This window comes from Columba livia, chromosome 2 (genome assembly GCF_036013475.1).
Source record: "Columba livia isolate bColLiv1 breed racing homer chromosome 2, bColLiv1.pat.W.v2, whole genome shotgun sequence".
Classification (NCBI taxonomy): Eukaryota; Metazoa; Chordata; class Aves; order Columbiformes; family Columbidae; genus Columba; species Columba livia.
In genome coordinates, this window is record NC_088603.1 from 35,265,253 (window position 1) to 35,288,114 (window position 22,862).

At 38.6% G+C, this 22,862-nt stretch overlaps 1 protein-coding gene across 8 annotated transcripts in view; it reads right to left on the reverse strand.

Moving 5' to 3' along the window:
* Positions 1–22,862, reverse strand: part of OSBPL3 (oxysterol binding protein like 3) — a 96,342-nt gene that overhangs the window by 67,744 nt on the left and 5,736 nt on the right. For all 8 annotated transcript variants that reach the window (XM_065051326.1, XM_065051329.1, XM_065051325.1 and 5 more), the window contains one exon: positions 9,457–9,582. The gene's annotated coding sequence lies outside the window, so the exon portion shown is untranslated. The remainder of the gene's footprint in view (positions 1–9,456; positions 9,583–22,862) is intronic.

The window sequence follows — 22,862 nt, forward strand, 5'->3', positions numbered from 1 at the left end:
AAAACCTTCCATCTGAAATATGACTGCAAGAAAAACTTAAGAAGAGCACAGCCAAAACCAGTGAGATCTTGCAGACATTTCTGGTGGTGAAGAAAAAGCCTCCAATGAAAAATTAAGTTTCTTGTGTCTTGAAGAAGACATCTCAATTTTGCCAAGTGAGATTTAATGATACAGTGTAAAGCTACTTCATTGGGAGGGGAGGTGTTTATTCCCCCCCACACCTTTCATTTCAAGGGCCAGCTTCATTTGTTTGTTATTGCATCTGTTACAGTTCCCTACAGTTGTTGCTTTCTTTAGCTCAGTGTTTGGGCATTTTCTTTCTTGTAGTGTCACTTTTTTATTCAAATGAAATGCGCATTATTTTTCAACTTGATAGAGTAGGTCATGGCACTTGTTGCTGGTAAAGTAATATACACCACCCTTGAAAACAGACCAAGCCATGCCCTATAATATAAATTTATTTAGCTTAGTGTATACCATCAAGGTATACACTTATTATAAAAGGATGTGCAATTTCTGTAAACTTGAAAAAAATAAAGACAGCCTTTTTTCACACTAGATCATAAGTCCACCTGATGAAGATTATAAGAAGGGTCTGAGAAAAGGGTGAATGTTTTATAACTACTCAGGATAAGGACTGACACACTCTTCCTCTAAAGCATCTGGTCCCAGCCAGTGCCAGGGACAGTCACAGCAGCGCAGAGGACACCTATCGTGGCAGCCCCTGCACCCAGGTCACCAGTATTCCTTCACCACAGAGTTTGCAAATACATGGTAGATTGAAATCTCACAACTTGTAGGAGCAGATGATGAATCATGCCCTTAACAGCTGTTCCTTAGCTATCACCACCTCTGAATTAGTGGTTTCTCTCAGATTTCCTCGATAACTGTATGGCACTGGGGAAAAAAAAATATTAAGAAGTGACATATAAACTACAGTTTGGCCAGGCAGAACAAATAGCATTCTAGATTCGGTGTCTAAGTGAAAGCATGAGACATGCTCTGAGGGAAGAATAATTTTGCACTTAGACTTTCAAGAAATTTGGAATGTCTGGTCACGGGTTGACTTTGAAAGCAGGCAAGTGAACTCCTTCACTCTTCAACCACCCCCCCACCAGGATTTGGCCTGTGAGGAAAGAAACCTTGTCTTTAAATTAGATACATCCAAGCATTTCTCTGGAAAACTGCCCAAGACAGCTTACTTCTATACAAGAACCTGTGCTGCACAGAGCCAAGAGGATCTAAGTGGAACAGTAAACTCCCCATTTCTCTTACAGCCAGCCAGCCACAGTCCTCCCTTGCTCACTGCTCACCTCCCTTTTCGTCTCTCCAATACATCTTCCAACAACGAGTGAAATGGAAATAAAAAGTGAAATAAAAATAAAAATGCATGCTGTCAAGGACTGATTTGGTAGGAAAACCAAACCAAGAAGTCTATCAATATTTCAGACACAGATATGTACACTTCTATAGTGGGTCATACAGCAAAAATACAGCATGTGCAAGAGATTCTCCAGGCTCAGTGGTCTGCTGTAGAAAAACCTCTCACTTTTACTTACATTTTCATTCATTTATGTTTACTAAATAAAAAAAGTGAACCATTATATTCATTAATATATTTCCCAAACTATAACACTACAGATCATAAACCCCAAGTTTAACTAGTGTTGACTTAAAAGTCTATGGTAGTTACTCCTTGTAAAATGTATTATTGGAAGGAAATGACTGATTGTTATTTAGAGCGTGGCAATTTGAACTTTTGCATATTTTGTGTCCTGTTGTCTTTCCCATTAAAAGAACAGAATGGAAGAAGACAGGACAGCTTTGTCCTCTGTTTCTCAGAGGACGGGTGGATTCTGTCACCCCAGATGAGGACAGAACATCAGCAAAACTGAAACTGTGGCCATTACGAACAGCCTTAAGGACCAGCAAAAAATAATCTTGTCAAAAACTTTGAAATTTTATTCCTGAAGTTATGCTTACACTCCCTGACAATAGTCTACTAAACATTAATTAAATTGAAAAAGTAAATCAAAGCAGCATATGCTTAAACGGAAGGTTTTAACGGGTCTCTAACCATCGTTTTAGGAAGAGTTGTTAATCACCCACTTGGAATCAAGGCTGCTCTGGAAATTTAACGTGAATTTCTATGTAGCAACATCTTCCTCAGAAAATATACGCTGCCTAGTCTCAAGTGTTATATATTGCTCACTCAAAATGGGGAAGACAAATGGGAACTGAAAAAAATGCTTATTCATCACCTACGAAATTGACAAATACCAACAAACTATGCAAGGGAACAGCTTTTACACTTCTGAAGTACAATCAGAAATAAATCAGTACACAGGTACAATTGTACATTTCTGGTTCAGTAAATTAGTTCTAGGAATGTCACACATTTTTAATTTTAAAAATTACTTTTTCAATATTTTAACCATTTTCCATGGAAATCCTGTGTGTGATCTGTGGGAAACTGTATAACATCTTAGTTACAGTTTCAAGAGCAATAAAGAGTATAAAGTTAAGAATCTGACTTAGACATATGTGATGCTATATAGATTATTACTTTATTAAGCAAATATGTACAGCTGTCTGTGAATATACTTTGTTTTGCTAAGCTAAATTCAGTACCAAATATCCACATATAGTTCATTAGGTTTTAATGAGAATCATTCTTTTCATATAGTCATAAAAAGCAAACATACAGAAAGGTTAAAGCCAACTAAAAATTAAAAATATATTTATTTATTTATTTTCTTCTGGATTTAAGGGCCACTTTTGTACTTTTCCAGTATCACGTTAATTCACGTGACCGCAGAGATACGTAGCATGTTTCCTCTTTATGGGCAGAGAACACAGTCTGCTCTGTTTATATTTTTGCATCCCATTTCATTACAACGCACTAAATTTAGTCAGAAGTTTACTAGCTATGAAAGCCGTCTACAGGCATAGAAAATTTGCAAATTTATACTACCCTCATGACAAGCCAAAGTCCACTGAACCTTTCAGTTCTGAATTTTGCAGCCTGTTCTCCTTCCATACAGTGGAGAACCCAGTTTCCTCCAGAGTCCCAAAGCTTGAGCCAAATGATGAATGTTTTTTCCACTTCCCCCAAACCAATCGTTTCCTTTCAAAAGCTGCTGCGCCTGATGCTGGAAGGTACTGCAGGTAAAGCTACAAACCAGCTTATCTTATGGTACCTTTTACCTCTCCGACCACTTGTTAATACCATTTCGTCCAGTGATGACAAAAATAAAATCAGCAGGTAAGGATTGGTGGATCATTAAAGTGTTAAAAACTGCATTAACGAACAGTTTCAACCTTTAGAAGCAGAGTGGCTGCCCATTAAAAGACGCCGTTAAAATCACACATAAAGGGACAGGGCAATTTTGAAGTCCCCCTTATCCTTCTCAACAGCTACACCAAATTCTCTTGATGTCTCTCAAGCAGAAACACACTCAGCTTTTTCCCTGACACCACAGCAAGCACTGCTGTCTCTGACTATGACTGGAGCTGACAGCATCTACCTTTTAGCTAACTTAAGAGCCCCTAAGAATTAAAGTTATTTCATTTTGTAGCACTTGGCAGTTTGTTAGCAGTTCCAAACACTTGCTGCGCTACAGAAGGACAATTTTCTACAATCAACATTTTCATTAATCCCTTAGTATTAGGCTTCTAAAGTAGAATAATAATTGAAATTTCTTTGATTTTTCTGAAAGCATGACTCCTACTGTTTAAAATAAGCTACTACTTGCAGTGCATTCAAACACACTCGTGGACAGTTGGTTTAGGTACTGGGAGTAAAAAAACTCCTGGGGATAAACATACACATTGACAAAACTTGGGGCGGGGGGGAAGAAGGAGAATTTTTGGTACATTGTAAAGTAAGGCATCATATGAAATCTGGTACTAGATCAAGAGCTTTTCCTTTTCTTTAGTAACTTGCCATTCTCTAAAAATACAGCAGCAGAGCCCATGTCTCCTCCAGGAAATACGGAAGCTCAGAAGTCACCCGGACAGAAGGGAAGACCACTGAAAGTTACAGTAGAACATCCTGCTGCATTGAAGTCTTCTTCAAGCTTTTCAAAATCATTTTATACTGTATCACTCTGATGCTCACTATTGTGCCTGCAGGCTACCAAGGCAGCATGTTTTACTCCCTACCAGATAAGACCTTGCCTGGTTTTCTGCCAGAGTCTTAATGTTCTTTCAACATAACTTCAGCTGACAGGAAAATATATTTTTGTTCTCAAAAATTCTCGATGTGGTTTTGTAACTAAAAAGCATGTGTCTCCACAGTAGACATTTTCTTTTGTTAAGTGTGTGGCATATGCATAAAGTCAGTAAGCTATAAAAAAACCTCATTAAACAAATACTGCAAATGTTACATTTTCATAAATACATTCCTGTTTATTAATCAATGCTGATCCTTGGTCAGGTTTGACCTATTTTTATCCTTCATATATATGCTTTGATAAAATGTGCAACAAAAAAATTCACAACAGGTTACATGCTTGGACCGACATGTGAGGATAAAACAAGATTAAAACATGTTACTATAGAAGCAAATTGATCGTGGACTTTTCTTAAAGCCAGATGTGTAAAGTTATTTTTATCATTTTATTCAGTCTATAAAGTAAACTTTATTTCTCCTTGAAACATACCTACTTCAATAATCCTTATATTTTTCTACTTAGTGTAGGAAGTTTCTTCAAACCTAAAGGAACTAGGTATTTTTCATTTCTTCTTCAAATACCTATTGCTACAAGAACTCATGAATTAAAATAAAGATATGACCTTTTCCCAAAAGCAAATGGGTGTATAAGGCATTTAAACCATGAGTCAGCGAGTGAACGGTCACTAGAGGCCAAACACACACCTTATTCACTACTACACATGCCAGGACTGGAGATTCAGTCCCAGGTCCTTGTTACCATGTTCCTAAAGGAGTGCACCAACAACCACAACATTCTCTTCCCCTCCATGCAATTAGTTTGCAGGCAAAACTTCTGCTGTTACACTACTGGAAAGCAAGGGGCCCTGAAGCTTTGCAACAGTGGCTCTGCATAAATAAATTTCTAAGGCCATCCTTGAAATGTGACAAATATTCTGGCTTCTGATATATCCAAAGCATTACTTTCATTCTTCACCTGGTGCACAAACAAGCAACTTATCGTGGTTTACATAAACAAAGACAGGAAAAAGTTACCCAGTCTTTCTAAAAAGAAGATAAAACTGATGGAAACACACGTTCAAACATATACTGAAAGACAGAGATGATATCTTAGAGCTACTTTTAAAACAAGGGGCAAGTTTTCACGGCTTCTCCAAGCACAAAACTGATTTATATCAAAGGACTGACTGAATTCATGACCTCCAGATGAAAGTGTGTGCTTCTGCTCAGCCAGAGGGTGATGAAAACATTCTCAGTGACAAGGATCTGGGCTATCTGTGTCACTGTCTGGAAGCAAAATGCAGAATCTCGCTTTGTAAAATCCTCCTTGCAATGCCAGTAAGAAGGCAATTTGTTTCTTTTGATAAAATGACAGCAGACAAACCTGATTGTTTCTGGAACGATGAGACACAGCAGTTGCTACTTTTCTCTGCATATAAGCATAAGGAATCAAAAGTTTGAGTAACAGGAGACAAGATTCACGATCCTCTCTTATAAGTCACTTTTGGCTATACTAATTGCCTACTTCAAGTACTTGAATTCATAGTGTCTCCCAAGGTAGGAAGCAGTAACTATTAAAAATATCTGGATTTTCAGATCTGAGATATACTGCATCACTACTGCAGAGGAAACTGTGTATGGCCTTAACAGTGCAGGACCAAGGAGTTCACAACCTTTTCACATCACTTCAAGCCCAGCATCAGCCTGACATACATTTGACATTTACAAGTGACAACTTGCCCTAAAAGATGCATTTAAGCTACAACTGGTTTACAAGCCTGTATTCATGGAACTGTGCATGTACATTTGATCCACCTTCTCATAATTTCGTAAACATTTGATTTCTACTGACACAAATTCTAAAAATTACTTTTTCTGTAATGATACTAAATTAGCAGTTCGGCTGTTTCAAACATTTCCTCCGCCTGATCAGGTATTACCTGTTTAAGGTCAAGGTACCTATGACTAAAACTAAAAAATACACATTATGCTCTTAAGAGGTAAAGTTATCTTGCTTCTTCACCCTCCCTTCCATAAATAACATCCATGATGCACAGAGTTACAGTTTATTTTAGTCTTAAACAGTAACACAAAATTAATTTGTTTCAATAGCAACTAGTAAGACAGTAAGTTAACAAACATCCTTTTTCTCCTTTTTGCCAATTTTGTTTTTCGCAGGAACATCTGCCTATGCTACTAGCTGTCAGGTACTTTAGCGCAAGTATCACAGAATCACAGAATCAACTGGGTTGGAAAAGACCTCAGAGATCATCGAGTCCAACCCTTGGTCCAACTCTAGTCCGTTTACTAGATCATGGCACTAAGTGCCATGTCCAATCTCAGTTTAAAAACCTCTAGGGACGGCGAGTCCACCACCTCCCTGGGCAGCCATTCCAATGCCTGACCACTCTCTCTGTAAAGAATTTCTAATATCCAGCCTAAATTTCCCCTGGCAGAGTTTAAGCCCATGCCCCCTTGTCCTATTAACTAAACTAAATAACTAAATCCACAAGAAACACTTTTGAACTCATCTGAGAGAAATAGCTTAAGTTCATAGACATGCACTTGTGCACAAAGAAAAGCTAGGGCTGTGCACATTGGTTATTTTTTGTATTTTTGAGTACAAGCAGGCTAAAAAATGACCTTCTTTTCCTTTGAAGGAAGCACTAAACAACATTTTAGCACAGATTTTAGTTCTGTACAAAGAGGTTCTCATGTAAGACAGTTAGTAAAGAGCCAGCAGATAATGTTGAGTTGTCAATATTCTTAACATTTCTGTCAATATACAGCTTACAAAGTAAAATTAAATACCTTCCACAAGATTTACTATGTCAGTGCTCCAAGTAAGAGAGAAAAAAAAAAAAAAATAAAATAAAATCAATGTACTTAATATTTCTACTGAAGAACAAAGTTTGGAATTTTAAATTGGCAAAACTGAGAGGAAATACCAACAAAAGAATACACAGGGCTTCAATTAAGTTTCTTAAGTGAAATTTATGAGGATGAGGAATGAGGATCACTTCCTTCACCACATTTTACTGCATTCAAGAAAGCATTAAAGAATTCCTCTAAAGGCTCAGCAACATATGGAAACTGATTCTCTAATAGCCATAGATTCAGTTTTTGACTTTGTGAAAATGAATTTAAGATAACTTCATTTCAAGGTGAAGTCACTTTGAGCACTAAGTATGGTTTCTTTCCTTTTTCAAAGACATAGAACTATTCATTGAAATTACACCATGTGTTAGTGTGAGATTTAATATAACTTAATATAACTTAAATGTGTTACAAAGTATTAATGCATTCTAAGAACACAGGCCAACAGGATCGCACTATGTCAGTATGAGAACAACAATATTGTCAAGATTAATGCTAATTCTCATTGTTCTGCTACAGCTGTTAGAGGAGCAATGAAAATTTCCTATCTAGTAACTGTTCATACTATGCTAGTTTTGTATCCCTGTAGACCTACCACCCTTCCTTTCACCAGCTATTCAAAACTTTCAATGGCAAATATTCTTGCCCTGGAAAGGATCAAAGTGAGGTCTCCTGCACAGCTCCATATGAAGCCATGAACATACCTGTTCCACAGCAGCCAGCTCTGCAAATAAAATAGCCACACATTGGACACAGAGGTGGGACAGGTCTGTGCTCATTTCTGCCAAGCACACTGAAACTGTTTGAAAGTCATTCGACAATCACAAAACCACTGCTTTGCTACTTAAACATAGAACTTCCCAACATAATCTGTTAACTATTTTGTAATAATATTTGACAAACTCTGTTATCTGCATAGGTAAAAGAATCCTATAGCAACTGGGTACCTCCTAGAGAGAGCCTGTTGCAGCAGTATGGCAGTACCTACCAACACAAATTAAACAAGTAGAAGTATTTTCCACTCCTTGCTCTCCTTCTCTGAGTCTGTTTCAGCTTCTAGTTTGTAGAAGCTGAAAACACACATCACTGTTAATGTACTTTATAGCTGCCACACTAGCAAAGATTCAACCCTTGTGCCTGCTACATAATTCAGTTTTCATGACGCATCTCCAGCTTTCCTGAGGAAAGTCAGTCCTACTGGGCAATAAACAGCTGGCAATACCTTCTACACAATCGCAATAGAAACAGAAAGATTTAACCTAAAATAATTCATCAAGCTTAAAGCAGTGACTAAGCATACACAAACACAGATGTAAATATGGGAAATTATTGCAGAAGAGCAGTGCTATATTCTGCTTTACATGTAAAAGATTCATGTGAGCCTGTTAACACTAAATTCAAAACGTTAGTTCATATACAATTGCAGGACTGTAAGAACTCCACAGTTCAGAACATCCAACCTTCCACAACAACAAGCAAACATGTAAGTTGCAGGTAAGACTTACAATGTCCTACCTGTCCTATGTGCCCTATAATACTAATTTAATACCTACAGGTTAAAAAGGCCAAGAAGGTATTTTTTAAAAATGCTACAGTGCAGCACAAGCAACCAGCCAAGAAGCTTAAGTGCATTATCACCATCTGTACCTCAAAACAGAAATTTTTAAGTATTCAGGATACACTGTGGGTACATTTACATGCTAGTGAAGAAGGTAAAACACCACAAGTGCCATGACTGGCAATAAGACTTAGGATAGAAGTTCCTCCTAATGATAAAATTCATAATCCGTGAACACTCAGGCAAAAAACACACCCACCAGCAACACAATAAGTTTTTCAATATCACCAGTACATAATCTCAACTTTGCCAGAGTCCTGTGTTTGACTGCAGTCTGTGGAGAGCATTTCATAATGAGACACAAACCACAAGGAGTCCAATGGCACAATGGGTGAGAGAGTCCTTTCCTGGCATGGTAGGTAACCAGTGGAAACCCCAAAGCCTAAGATTAAAGGGAGCCTAAACACAGTGCAACCCAACAATTAGTATTTTTTCCAATTCCCTCAAGCTCTGAGGTATTTTTGAACAAGTACCGTCATCTCAGCAGAATATATGGTTACATTCCACAACTTCAGGTTTATCTATTCTGTTTCCTTGCTACATCCTTCAATTCTTTTCCTAGACATAAAACTAAGCACAATGTGTCATCCTCAAAGTCCTTGCTCTATGCCAGCTATACTACAGTCATCTTCCATTGTCCATTGATGGATTGATTCTTCACAGCAAGAAGCTTCTTAGGCAGCTTCTTTCATGTCCCCTCTAGGCTGAAAAAGGCTCCAGATCAATTTGATTTCTGCTTTCCTGTAGAGAGGGCACCACAACCATGATATAAGGAAGACTGACTTACAGTGAGTGGGTAGTTTCTCAGTGCTAACTATGAAGAATCCAAATCTCCTCCTCTTTCACAGCAATAAGAGTCTGAGCAATTCCATGAGGCAAGATGTGGCAAGCTCACATGAGTCTGGTGTCAGATCTGAAAAACAAATAAAAACAAAAAAATCAGATGAAAAATAAAACTTCATGCTGCATTGTCCTTCCATACTTGGGAAGCACAAGGAAGGTAAAGAATACAAGATATTAATGTCTGGAAAGTTTACTACCTTTTTTGTGGGTTCCCCCTGCTCATTCCCATCCTCTCCCCAGTCTTTCCCTAAAATACAGCACCTACAGCTACATCTTCCTCTCCTGAAAGATGTGTTAGAAGTTCAGGTTAGTAACATTCTCCTATATAAGTAAGCAACAAAGTTTTAGCCTATTAACACACTAACAGATGAATGCAATTTGTGACAGAAAACTTTCTTGCCCCAAAAATTCTGCACAAGTGTGTAACTCTGAGGGTGTAGGGAACACACTCAAACATCTTGTCAGCACATAAAAAGAAACCAAAAACACACAAACAGAACAAAACAAACAAAAACCCACAACAACAAAGAATGAAGAATCCTGCATAGAAAGATATGCCAGGACATACTGCTCTTTGACAAACTTGTATCACTATTAGACTGTTGCTTGAAGTGACCAACATCTGGTCAAAAGCACTTTTTCTGACGACAATCCAATTTAACAGTCTTAGCAGCCTGCAGAACTTCTCTGTACAACATGAACACTACCAATTGTAAAATCGTAGAACAGTTTGAGTTGGGAGGGACCATCAAAGCTCATCTAGTCCAACCCCCCTGAGCAGGGACATCTTCAACTAGACCAGGTTGCTCAGAGCCCTGTCCAGCCCGGCCTTGGATGTCTCCAGGGATGGTGCAAAGAGAAGTGGATTATGACAAAGCTTAACATGCTCAATTTGAGCTAAAAAGGCTCTATAGTTTAGCCTCTATATTCACAGACTGCATGGTTCTTCATTCCAGCTATTAGATTTGCATTTCTGTTGCACTGAGTCAGTTCCCGTATCAGCCTGACAGTCTTTCCAGAAGTCTGTAATCAGCACCAGACGAGCCAGCGTCTTGGTACCACATGTAACTCACTGTTTATAAAAACTAGCACATCATTAAGTTTCTCCCAGTGGTCCGAGGCTTTCCTGATCTTTGAGATCAAAACGAGAAACAGAGAATTCCTTAAACTATTTGCAGCCTAGATTCAAAACTGTTACCCACTGTGTATTTTGCAGGTTTTATTCTAAATAATAGCTTCAGCAGTTATAATGTAACATTTTTATTTGTTATTATTTCTATATGCTGTCAATAGACCACACAGCTTCATTTCAGTAATAGAACTAAATTCTTCTGAATTTCTTTGATTATTGAGATTACTTCCCTTATTTAGTATTGTTTTTAAAGTGTTAGCATATTTTCCAAGGAAAAAGGAAATATTTTTCCCTGTTTTCAACTCACTTAGTTTTAAACAATACTTTTGCCTTCTCTTATCAGTTATCTGCAGTTAATAACTCATAATTTCATGTTTACGCTCCACTGCTTGCTGCTTCTACGTGTTACATTCCTGAAAATACCATCACCACCAGCTGGTTTGGAGTCTAAACATCTGTGATCTAATTTTAGGAATGGATTTCTTATAATGTATTAACTTGTGTATTTTTAATGATAATCCAAATATCAAGGGTGGAAGCTTTTAAAACTAGAGTAAGAAATAACACCTGATGTGTTAACTTTGATATTTTATATTAACCTAAGGTTCCTTCATTTGTGCTGTCTTTTAAGATTAGAGACCCAAAATAGCTACTAATTTAAGAGCCTGTTGACATTTTTAGCCTGTAGGAGCCTGCAGTGGGCAGACACAGCTGAAGTAATAACATATTTGAGTGATGAACCAGCTTTACCATTTTATTACTCAGACTTTCCCAAATCTATGGCTGGCATTTTTCCCGGTAACTCAGGAATTAAGCCGTTCTACATTTAAAACTTCCAACTAATCATATACTAAAAGCTTCTCGTGTTTAAGGCAACAAAATCACCTTATGATACACCTTTGAAAAAATAAATTAAAAAACCTAGCTTTGAAAAATAGTGCCTTCAATTCTTTGTGTTATTTACATGAACAATGCAAGAGAAGTGCTGATTGATTTATAACTTTTTTTGTGCCTGTGAAATAAAATGTAATCCACGCTTGTACAGACATACTCGCAAACAGATAGTCAAAAAATTCTGGAGCCTGATACATTGGAATAGAAGGATAAGTTGAACAATAAACATCTCATAGTTGGTGACTACAGCTCATAGGAGATTCATAAAGGGATGCTCATTTAATTAATTATTTGGTACCCACGGGGAAAAAAAAAATATGAACATGCAATAGTTGACCTTTTTAACAACTCTACAGCAATTCATTAAGCCGTTTTGTACTGTATTAGTCTCAAAGAAGCTACACATTTCTAAGTATTTCTGGAAGAAGTTACCAGGAGTGTAACAAATACCTAATCTGGCAATAGAGTGTAGTTTTGAATAAATCTGCAGCAAACAGAACTGAGCCCTTGGGAAGAACCAGACAATTTTCTCCCTTCTCAAAGCTAGCCATTTATTGCTGCTGCAGCTCCTACTAAAACCAGTCGCAACACAACTATGCAGTGGAATGCAGTGGGAAATTAATCCAGTAAATAACTAAACAGGAAAAAAGCCAGATTTTTAGCCACACAGTTTTCTGAACCAGTTCACTGCATGAATGTGCTACCAGGATATTGGAGATGAAATGAGCAAATCAGGCAGCTGCAGAAAGGAGGGCAGAGCTGAACTGCTCCTTTTGGAAATAAGACAGGATTACGCTGGTTTGCACTGAAAACTGAAACAGGTACAAAGTGACAGGGAAACAGTAAGAAAGCAAGTGACTTGCTTGAAACAACCTGCAACACACGTCCCTTCTAAAATTCAGAGTTTGATGCATGTGAGTGAAAGTTGCCAGTAATGTCAAGTCTGATCAAAAGAAAACATTTTAAAACCCCTATAGTTTGCATGATGGATAAGCTAGTTACAAGTGTCATTATACAGTGCTAGCTTTAATTGCTCCAAGCTAAATATAGCTTTCAGAATTTAATAGCTCCCCCTCAGCTTTTATGTCTTGCAAGGAGAGAAAAATCTTCTCATTAGAAAAAGCACACAGGCACACACAGTTGCATGTTACCACAGAGAAGCAGGCAGCAAACCATTGAGATGGTTAAGTTTGAGTCTCCAACACTCAATTCAGAACTCCTATTTTCAAGAGACCAATTGCTTTCCTATCCCACCACTCTGGTTCCAGTTGCAGCAGGTGACAAAAGCACACATACCTGCACCTTTTTCAAACTAAGCCATTTCATTGCTTTATTAGCAGAGTGTACTGAATCTTCCTCAGCCCATGTTTCCAGTCAAGACATTGCTTTCACCAGCAAGCTGCTCTGGTACCCACATGCTTGTCCCTGTGCCACCCAGTGAGGCACCACAGGGGAGGAAGAGGAGAAGTGAGTCTCCTGCACACACATGCAGCCTGACCCTTCCCTGCCACCCCTTCTAATGTCAAGACATACACGAAGGGGTCCAAAATCTGCTATGGCAGCACCCTGATAAAGGCATCAAACAAGTTCTCTCTTCTGCCTTCTTATACACAATAAGGATTTCAAAAAGTTTGAATTCAGAGTTTCACATAGCAGGCTTCAGTTTCTCTCTCTGAGCTGATAAAGGGTTGCAGGCAGAAAATTTGGCTGACAGCTAGAAATGTGTTCTACAGATTCAGCGTTTGTGTTCACCTTCGTTTTAGAGGTCATTACATAATTGAAGTGCCTCCAATTTTTCTACAAGTCAGGGAGTTAAATTAAAAAAAAAAACCAAAACAAAACCAAAAAACACAAAACACCAGCACAAAACCCAAGCCACTGCAACAATGACAGTCTTTACTTTCCCTCCAGCCATGACCACAAACCCCCTTCTCTCTACCCTCAAACCATCACCTGGCTTTTGCCCTCTACCATTTGAATTACTGAACGTGACATTGGAGCTGAAGAGACAGACCAGCTAAGACCTGAGGTTTGCCTGTGTTAGAGCTGTGTGTGCACTGTTAGGAGCACCAGCTAGAAGTCTGCCAGAAGTACCTACTACACCAAGTAAAACCAAGGGTAATACACCACAGCTTTTTTTCTGTCTTCTGATCTACTATTTCTGATGTGCAGACCAGGCTGGATAAAACAGGCTGAAGGAAACATGTCTTTTTGTTCTTTAAGACAGATCTGCCCTGGAACATCCATGCTGTACCGTGAGCTGAGCTGCTGCAGAACAGACAAGCTGCCCACTGTCAGTGCAGGTGTTAGACAGACTGCATGGATTCACTTCTGATAAGGCACAAAAATCACGACACTTGTTGCCGTTGAAATGTTTCTTTTTGAAGTAATAGACCAAAACGTGGATAAACAGCATCAAAAATAGGGTTCAACGCCAGAGGCACTTTATATATTACATGTGTCCCTCTTACAGAAGACATTTTTGTTTCAAAACAACCACAACAGCCTAGATAGTAGAGACGAATTAAAAAAAAAAAAAATATATATATACACATCATCATGCATCTGCTACATATAAATACACTCTCAATGCCCTGTGTTCACTGTCATGAATCAGAGCTGAGTGACCCAGAGCTCTAGTTGGGCTGTCCCGCTCTGCGGCAGTGTCACCAGACACAGGCAGCTGCGAGGTGGGGCTGCACTGCTCTTGAGCACCAAACCACCTCTCACCTTCTCCCCACATCTAAATCCATCATGTAAGGTGCAGTGAGCAGGGACATACCGCATGCTGCCCTTTAAGAAATTAGTAGAGAAAAAACCCACGCAAGCAGAAGGATGGAAGAACAGTGGGGATCAGCCAAAGCCACCCCAGCATTAGTCTGAGAAAGCAAGCGTGCGGCTACAGTAGCATTACGTGACTGTCCACTAAATCTGCATCTGGGGATCAGCAGGAAAGAAAAGATACCAGAAAAAGATTATTTGTTTTCTTCTCACCAGTAATACTGGAGAGATTTTACTCTCCTATCCAAAACTGGAGCACCTACGTAAGTATAACCCTGTCTTCTTTTCCTCTTAGTGCCACATGCATACACAGAAACACACCAAAAAAGGCTAAAAAAAAGCACATCAGCCACCTCACGTCAAGACTGTTAAGATCAAACTGTTCACAAAACTTCCATAGAAGCATTAATTAAAAAGCGGTTATGTTAAAACAACGACATCCATCAGAGTAAATATATACCATCCTTCAGGATAAATACAGAGCATCCTGCAGAAGCTGCAGCCCATTCACAGTAAGTTTTGAATTTTCTCTGAATGAGAATATTTTCCCCGCAGAAAAAAAAAAAATAAATAGATGTGGTCAGTTATGATGTCTACAAATTTCAGAATCTGTTTATTTACCAGATGCTTTTATCTACATCTAGTGACCTGCAAAATTGCCCCAGCTGTAGTAATAGCTGCTTAAAAACTCCAGCAACAGCTATTACTTTATCTGTGACTTTATGGGGAAACTATATATAAACATTTTCAGTTAAATATATATTAACTGAAATGCAACTTGATTTTTTTTGTTTTGATATAGATTTAAATGAAATCACATTCAAGTGAACACTTTCAGAATCTGATCAAATGTTCAACATATATTAGCCTTTCCTCTTCCTCCTTGCACTTCAGGTATTTCCCTGCTGATCTGAAGCTATTAATATGTTCTTCCTGGGTGTTCAAGGTTACTTAAGTTACAGTCCAAGAACAGAGATGGGGTGCAGAATCTGAAGAATATTTATATGGTGGGACTTCAAACAATTGACCCAGCTACATCTCAAGGGATTTGATAACAAGGCTCTTAAATAAGAAAAAAAAAAAAAAGGAAAAATAAAAAGAGATGGGTGAAACAGAGTATTCAGTCTCATTCATGAGACAAGGACACTCAGGACAATGTGACACACCCAAGAAGGGATTTAAAGATCAAAATGAGAAGTGAAAGTTGCCGGGCACCCACGCCATCTCCACATCTAACCTCACTGCACTGGCAAGGAAAAGGAGGATGTGGCCAAGAAGTACTCTTATCTGTGATTTTCTGATAAAGGACTGAAAGTCCTAACACAGATGAGAACACGGATCAAGCAGATAAGTAGTCTGCCCTAGCAAACAGGCATGATCAGATAAAACATTTGGAAGTAGAGAGTAAGAGGCCTATACTACAGGACAGATGAATTTGAATTAGGTATTAAAGACAAGGCTACATTCACAGGGACAGAGTTTTACTGGCTAAAACACATATTGAAACGTACACGCTATTTATTCATAAAAGCCAGTCGAGGTGGGGTGGTCCATATCTACACCACTTAAAACTGTGACAGATAAAAAAATCCAAACACACCACTTCAAAAGAATGAATGGAATCTGTCCGGGTCCAAAAAAAACCTTTTAAAAAAAAAAAAAAGTGCTGGGAGTCTGCAATAGGTTTCAAGAACCAGCTTTGGTAGGAGATTTTACTTCATTCTCTGACTCAAGTAACAAGTAAAAGGAGCTAGTTTAAGTAGCCAGGTAGATCAAGGAATTCAGACTCTCTAAACTGGTAACACTGACCTGCTGTTTCATTAAATGTGCAAAAACTAATCTGGAAATGCCTCATGGGATGCAGTGTTCTGTAGACAACTTGCAAGATGAAACAGGCATAACTATTATAGATAAACAGCTTCCCCAGCTCTCCTAAACAGGCAGGGAAGGAGTTTATTAACATATGAGGTGCAACTTCTTTAAAGCGTGGAATAAAGCTAAAACTCTCAAAAAAAAAAAATAATATAAAGATATTAAACAAAGTTCTTCAACAACACATTGAAATTAAGTGAAGAAGTAACTTGGCAGTGAAAATTTCTTAGTAAAGAAACAAAGACAGGATGTCTACTATGAAACAAGCCTTGGAACTACCACAACCAGCATGGAATCACAAGTAACAGCTTCCTGAGCATGAGCTGAGGAAACAAGATACTGCTACAGATTTCTGAAAGAAAACATGGATTAAGTTGTAAATATATCTGCAAATAAAACTTTCATACATTCCCAGGTTATTGTGCCAACTTGTCCTCTGGCCAACATAAATATCTAAAAACCACAATCTATACTTTTTAAGCAGGCAAAAAAAAACCAAACCAAAGCAAAACCCCAAACACAAACAAAGATAGACAAACCAGTGGGAGGTACTTCATGATGTCAGGAGAGCAGACAGAATACCCATCTTTACAGTTGGAAGTGAGGGGAGAAGAGGAAAAAGAAAATCAGCCCTACCACCACCAGGAACATGCAAGATTCCAGATTAAGTCAAAGAGTCAGAAGGAAATACCAAAGTTAATGGTAACAGTTAACTTTCTTTCAAAAACTTAAAAAAGACAAGGCAAATATATAGATATCACCTGGACCTTACAACAGCTGCATTAAAAAAAATAATAAAGCTGGCAATGATCTTATTTAGTAGAAGAATTGCAAAGTGATTAAGTAACTGGCCACAGAAGATAATACCAGGTTGGACATAGACCATCAGAAGAGGTTGCCAAAAATTATCTTGGGGCTAGTTTTATTTAACAGTCCTACTAGTGGCAAGGGAATTGAGGTGCCTAATAAAAATTGCTGTCAACAAATAGAGGCACCTCTAATGCACCGAATGACTAGAACGCCAGGTGAGAGGAACCACATGAACAGAAGCAGTGACAAGGAATGCAGCTTATCGGCCCTGAAGGCAAGGTCAGGACCTCAGAAGTAAGACAAGCAGTTCTGCTATGACAGCTGGAAGCAACCAAGGAGGGGAAGATACTCACATGTATGAGCCAATTACATATTCCTTCCATCGCCAACTTGATGAAGGTCTGAATAGAGAACAAAACTATCCCTTGACATAAAGGTATTTCCTACACACACATATAGGGAAGCATTAAAAAACTCACTGTGCAAGGCACTGCCAGCATCTAATCTGCTGAGGAAACAAAAAATAGCACCTAAGACACATCTGAGACCAATGTAAGCTTATGCAAGAAAGACTGACAGCAGAATATTTTCCTGAAGGGAACACCACAAGTGTACCTAGTCAGCCACATCACAAGATTCTCTGCATCTCTTCAAATTATAAATACAAGTCTCCTAGAATAACAGGAAGAAATGGGGAGTCTCCCCAACGTGAATGGAGCAAAAAGTTAACCACTTTACAAAGACTCAGAGGGAATGCAGATGCTTTTATAAACACTGAGAGAAAATATGAGCTAGGTGTATAAACTGGTCATAGATACATTTAGCCAGAACCCTGGAACACAGTTTTAGTCAAAGCAGAGAAGTTTTAAAATAAGTTGTTAACAGGATGCCTAGGGACAAAGCTCTGACTATTTTAAGATGACACTTGGTCACTTTACAAGAGGGAGTATACAAATGTATTGACTGCAGCAAATATATGCAGGAACTCTCTTCCAGTCCTGTGATGTGTCAGTACAGCCACCTTCAGCAAGGAAGTCTTTATATACCACTTACCAACATTACTATTACTCAGTCAACCTGGGCTGCAAACTGACATTGCCTTAATACTCTTAAGTTTCCATTAATAATAATAAAAAAATACTTTGCCTTTACTCACTTATATGCATATATTTTATGAGCAAAGGTTTGGTGTGACATTTTTTAAATGAATATTGATTTCAAAAAGGGGTAGGTCACGGAAACTGTACTTTTTAGAATCTATATTTTGGCTACCAGACACATGTAGCTTCTACTACATAAATTCTGACAATAAAATTTTTCATTTTCTTCATTTGATGTCAATACTCAGCATGCCCATGCCTTTTCTAAGACAATGACTGCAGTTTCCAGAGTTCTAAGACTCAGACACACAGAAACAAGTGTTTCAGAATATCAGTGCAAGCAGGAATTAAGGGGATCAGAACAGTTTTCTTCAATTCCCTTCTTCAACAAAGCCAATTCAAACACAAGTCTAAGCCAACCTATGCCTTGGGATTTTTGCTTGCACTCCTCCTACATTCCACAAAACATTCTTGCATGCAAATGTTTCAGTGGCATTCAAAGACTGCACAAAAAAGTTTCGTAAGATAACTTGTCTGTATTTACTTAGAACATCACCACTATTTTCAAGGGCCAAAAAGAACCACAAGAAAGTAAAAATGCAGTTTGGTCAACCAGAATAAGAAGTGAGAATTAAAGTTACATAGACTGATATATAAAAATCTGTTTTCCTGCTCTTTATCTCTAGTTCCCTCACCAATACTACCCTTCCTCTAGCTGTGAGTGCCTTAGGCTAGGCTCACATAGAAGATTTTATTGATAAAATAATGCACAACAGATGCACAGTCTACACCTCCTTCTTTCCTAAGTAACCCATCACCAGGTGGATCAAGTGGTAATGCACTTGTGGACTGCTCAGCAATTATTAAGAACGAAATTCCCTCAAGAATTCAAGTTCTGCAAGATGTGAGTGCCGAGAAACAAACCACAGCGAGAAAGGCACTACATCTTCCTAATATTCAGGGGATACACTTTTTTGTTGTTGTTTAGAACATAAAATTCACTTAACAGCAAGCAAAGATGATCCTTTTGCAGAAGTGCCTTGCACACTGACCTACTGTTGAAAAGTTTTATTTGAGAAAAACAGAAGCAAACAGCTCTCATCCTGCACTGAATAGAGGGTGCGTTCATGTTACCCATGCATTCTAGTCATATTAAAGTCAATAACGCAGGCTCATTTAGTGAGGAGCATATGGTAGGTCAATGTGAACTGTCACTATGTCTGGATTATCAAGATTGAAATGGCATCCAGAGCTAGGAAAACATGGCTTTTTTCAAATGCCGGGCCATGCCTTGGAAACCAATATCGCCTAAGCCTCTGCAGGGGGAAGCGGTGACCACCACAGACAAGCCCCACAAATGTCTCCAAAAGTAAGAATGCTCAGTCACTTGATTATACTCAGATGCAGTCAGTGTTCTAAGCCACCAAATTACTCGGGACATAAGGAAGCCGTTTCTTTAAAAGTAAAGAAACGGCTGACAATACAGATAGCAATAAATGGCAAGTTGTATCTTCTCTGCTTAGCTTTTCATACTAATTAATTAGAACTAAAAGCAGATTATTAAGTACTGTCTGATGAAAACAATGACCTTGTACAGAATTAAAAATACTCAATGGTGTCTCATTGCTTTAAATTTGATCTTTTAAAATGTAATATTATCACCAGTAAGGGATCTTCAGTACACCAGCGAGTACATGCATATGACATGGTAAAAGAAAATGACCTTGTATACTTAAGTGTTCTTGCAATAAAGGAAAAAAAAATATTTACAAGTCATCTTTATCAAGTACTCCATTTCATGAAAGCCTGGCACTTTGTCTCCTTTCTCTTAAAACAAACAAACAAAACTAAAAAAAACCCCATGAAGCAAACAAGTAGTAAGTCATCTGCCAAAATGACATCCTGTGAATGGCTCTGCTGTTAGTTTTCAAGTGGAAATGTTGTTCCTGCTGAATTTCAAAGAGTAGACAACAATATAGTATAATACACAGGAAAATAAGCTGTGACATGAAGGGGGGAGGGAGAGAGAAGCCTATGATTCAGCTATCCTGTGGAAAATTCTAACATCTTATTGGCAAATCTGAAATGAAGTTCTGTATTTCTTCAGTGAACTGCATGAAAAAAAAAAGATTTCAGCAGTGTATTTTTATTCTTATTCTAAGAAACAGGATGTTAAAAAGCTTGTTTCAACAAAATAAACTGGACATCAGCTAAAAGGCAAAAACTTTATTTATTCACAATGGCAGCTCCCTACCTCAGTAAGTTCTCCTTTCTCAACAATTTGTGATTCTCCAAGCACTTGGAGATTTTCAGTGAGTGAGCCTTATTTTAATAAGGTTATCATAATATTGAGTGCTTTTGGTTTTAATGCTTTGCAGATGAGATAGGTGGGTTTGAAAGACAGTAACAAATCTGCAAATGAACTCTGCGATACCACTTAGAAAAAGAAAAAAAAACCAGCACCACACCAAACCCACACACAGAGGAAAGAATGAATGGGTTTTACACTTCCTGAATTTCAGCAGCTGTGGCAGTAGCGTAAGAGCTTTGAATTGTTACTTCCTAGCTAGGTCACTCAGTAAAAAATTATCAGTACCACTCAGTTAAGGAAGGCAAGAAGCAATCATAATACGTTGGCCCAGTATTTCGCTCAATACCCAAACTTAAGATTTCATTTCCCTTTAGATCTGGGCTTTTTTTTGCACATGACCAAACAGCCCAATAGCCAGCACAGTAATCTAAACCCAGGTGGGTGCCTGCTCAGCCTTGCAGTGGTACAGACACCACAACAGTAAGCAAATGAGGGTCCATGATACTATTTACTGAATAACATGAATAAGATGTATTTGTTGATGCTAGTAAGGGCACACTTACTGAATTAACTTCTTAAAAAACAGTAGCTTTCTTGCCAAGACATAACACAGTTCTGTAGACCAACACCTAAATTATTTTCCTTCCATTGTTTGACCTCAATCAGAAAACAAACAAGAAATATCAACTCTTCTTTCCCAATATGGTTGTTACTAGAGTTCAATAACAGGACTATATTTAGCCTAGATTCTCTTATTTTCATACACAAATTGCTTGTTATCTGACCTTAGTCTCAGTAAATTATTAAACCCCATTAGTTTTAGTTCTCTTCTCTTTCTAGAAGTCCAATTCTGTCAGACATATACCACCAGTCCTCCATAAGAAGCCTATTCCAACAATGGTTGCACCCTGCTGTATGAAAGTTGACCTGTATCCCAACCACAAAGTTGCTAATTGGCTCAGTTAAGGCCCAGGAAAGACTGGAAAAGAACACCAGGATGCTGATCGGCTTTTCCAAAATAATTTCTAGATCTAACAGAGTTTGAAGGGCAGAGTGGCACTGTGCTAAACTTCAAAATACAGTAGTAGAATTATCACAGAATGGTTGAGGTTGGAATGTACCTCTGGAGGTCATCTGGTCCATTCCACCTGCTCAAGCAGGGTCACCTGGAGCCTGTTGCCCAGGACCACATCCAGATGGCTTTTGAATATCAACAAGAGGGAGACACCACAACATGTCTGGGCAACCTGTGCCAGTACTCAGGAACCCTCACAGCAGAAAAAAAATACTTCCTGATGTTCAGAGGCAACCTCCTGTGTTTCAGTCCCCATTGCCTCTGGTCCTGTCCTGTTAACGTATTTCAACAGGTGACAAAACCATTATCAGAACGTTATCTTTGAAGGAAACTAAACACGGCTGTTCCAAGTGATTCAACTAACCCTGTTTAACTGCAAGTAAGACGCAGTTCTGAGAAGTCTGCAGAACATAACAGCAGCAGGCTAGACCACAGAGCCCTTTATAAATCACTCTTAGTTGCTAGCAAAAATCTAATCTCCAGGCATAGTCTCAATAACACATTTTGCTTATTTTTCGTTTCTTTGTTCCATTATCACTTATGTAAAAAGCAAAGACCTGCAAATCTTTTAGCAATAATGCCAGCTCTGAATAGCCTGATGCATGCTAGATGGGCTGCTCCTTTTGAGGTGGTGAAATCATCACCCACAAAAAAAAAAAAAGACGACTAGCAAGTTTTTAGAACATCTGCTACCTAAACGGCTGCATAGCCGAGAAGCCACGTGCCACTGAGCTGCACAGACACATCCGATTGCGCGGGGGACACCCCACACAGTTACCAGATTGTAGGAAGATCTCTCTCAGCAAGTAGCAGCCTCCCCGCCTTTGGCAAGCAGCAAGGGACGAGGGAGGAAACCTGAAAAAGCCACCACAAACTTCTACCACAGTCATCTTAAATCAGCAAAGACTCAGTAGCCCACATCCTTTGGAGTTAGCTTCCTCAGCTCCCCAGTATGCAGACAGTCATCACTACCATGTCTTCAGGATCCCCATTGCTACTGATGATTTACACTTCATCATTTTAAAGTGCTCAAGCAGTACCACAGAAGACCAGCAGACACGTGCTGATATTTTTTTTAAGGTATGTGAGACGGTCAGTGACTGAATCGACATTCATAGCAAAACCTCCTCCCCTTCGACATTATAAGCTGCGCTTAAATACAAGTGCAGAGATCCCTGGACAAAGCTTTGAGAGCATAAACTGCGCGCTTGTCACAAGCAAAGGATATAGAAATTAATTATAGAACCATTCACTCTCCTTCAGAATACAGTGTTTTCTAAGACTATTAAAAAAGCTTCTTTTCTAACAATGCAGTTGCAACCAACACAGTCCCAGGTGCCAGGATGAACAAGGCGTGTTCTGCATCGTACTCAGG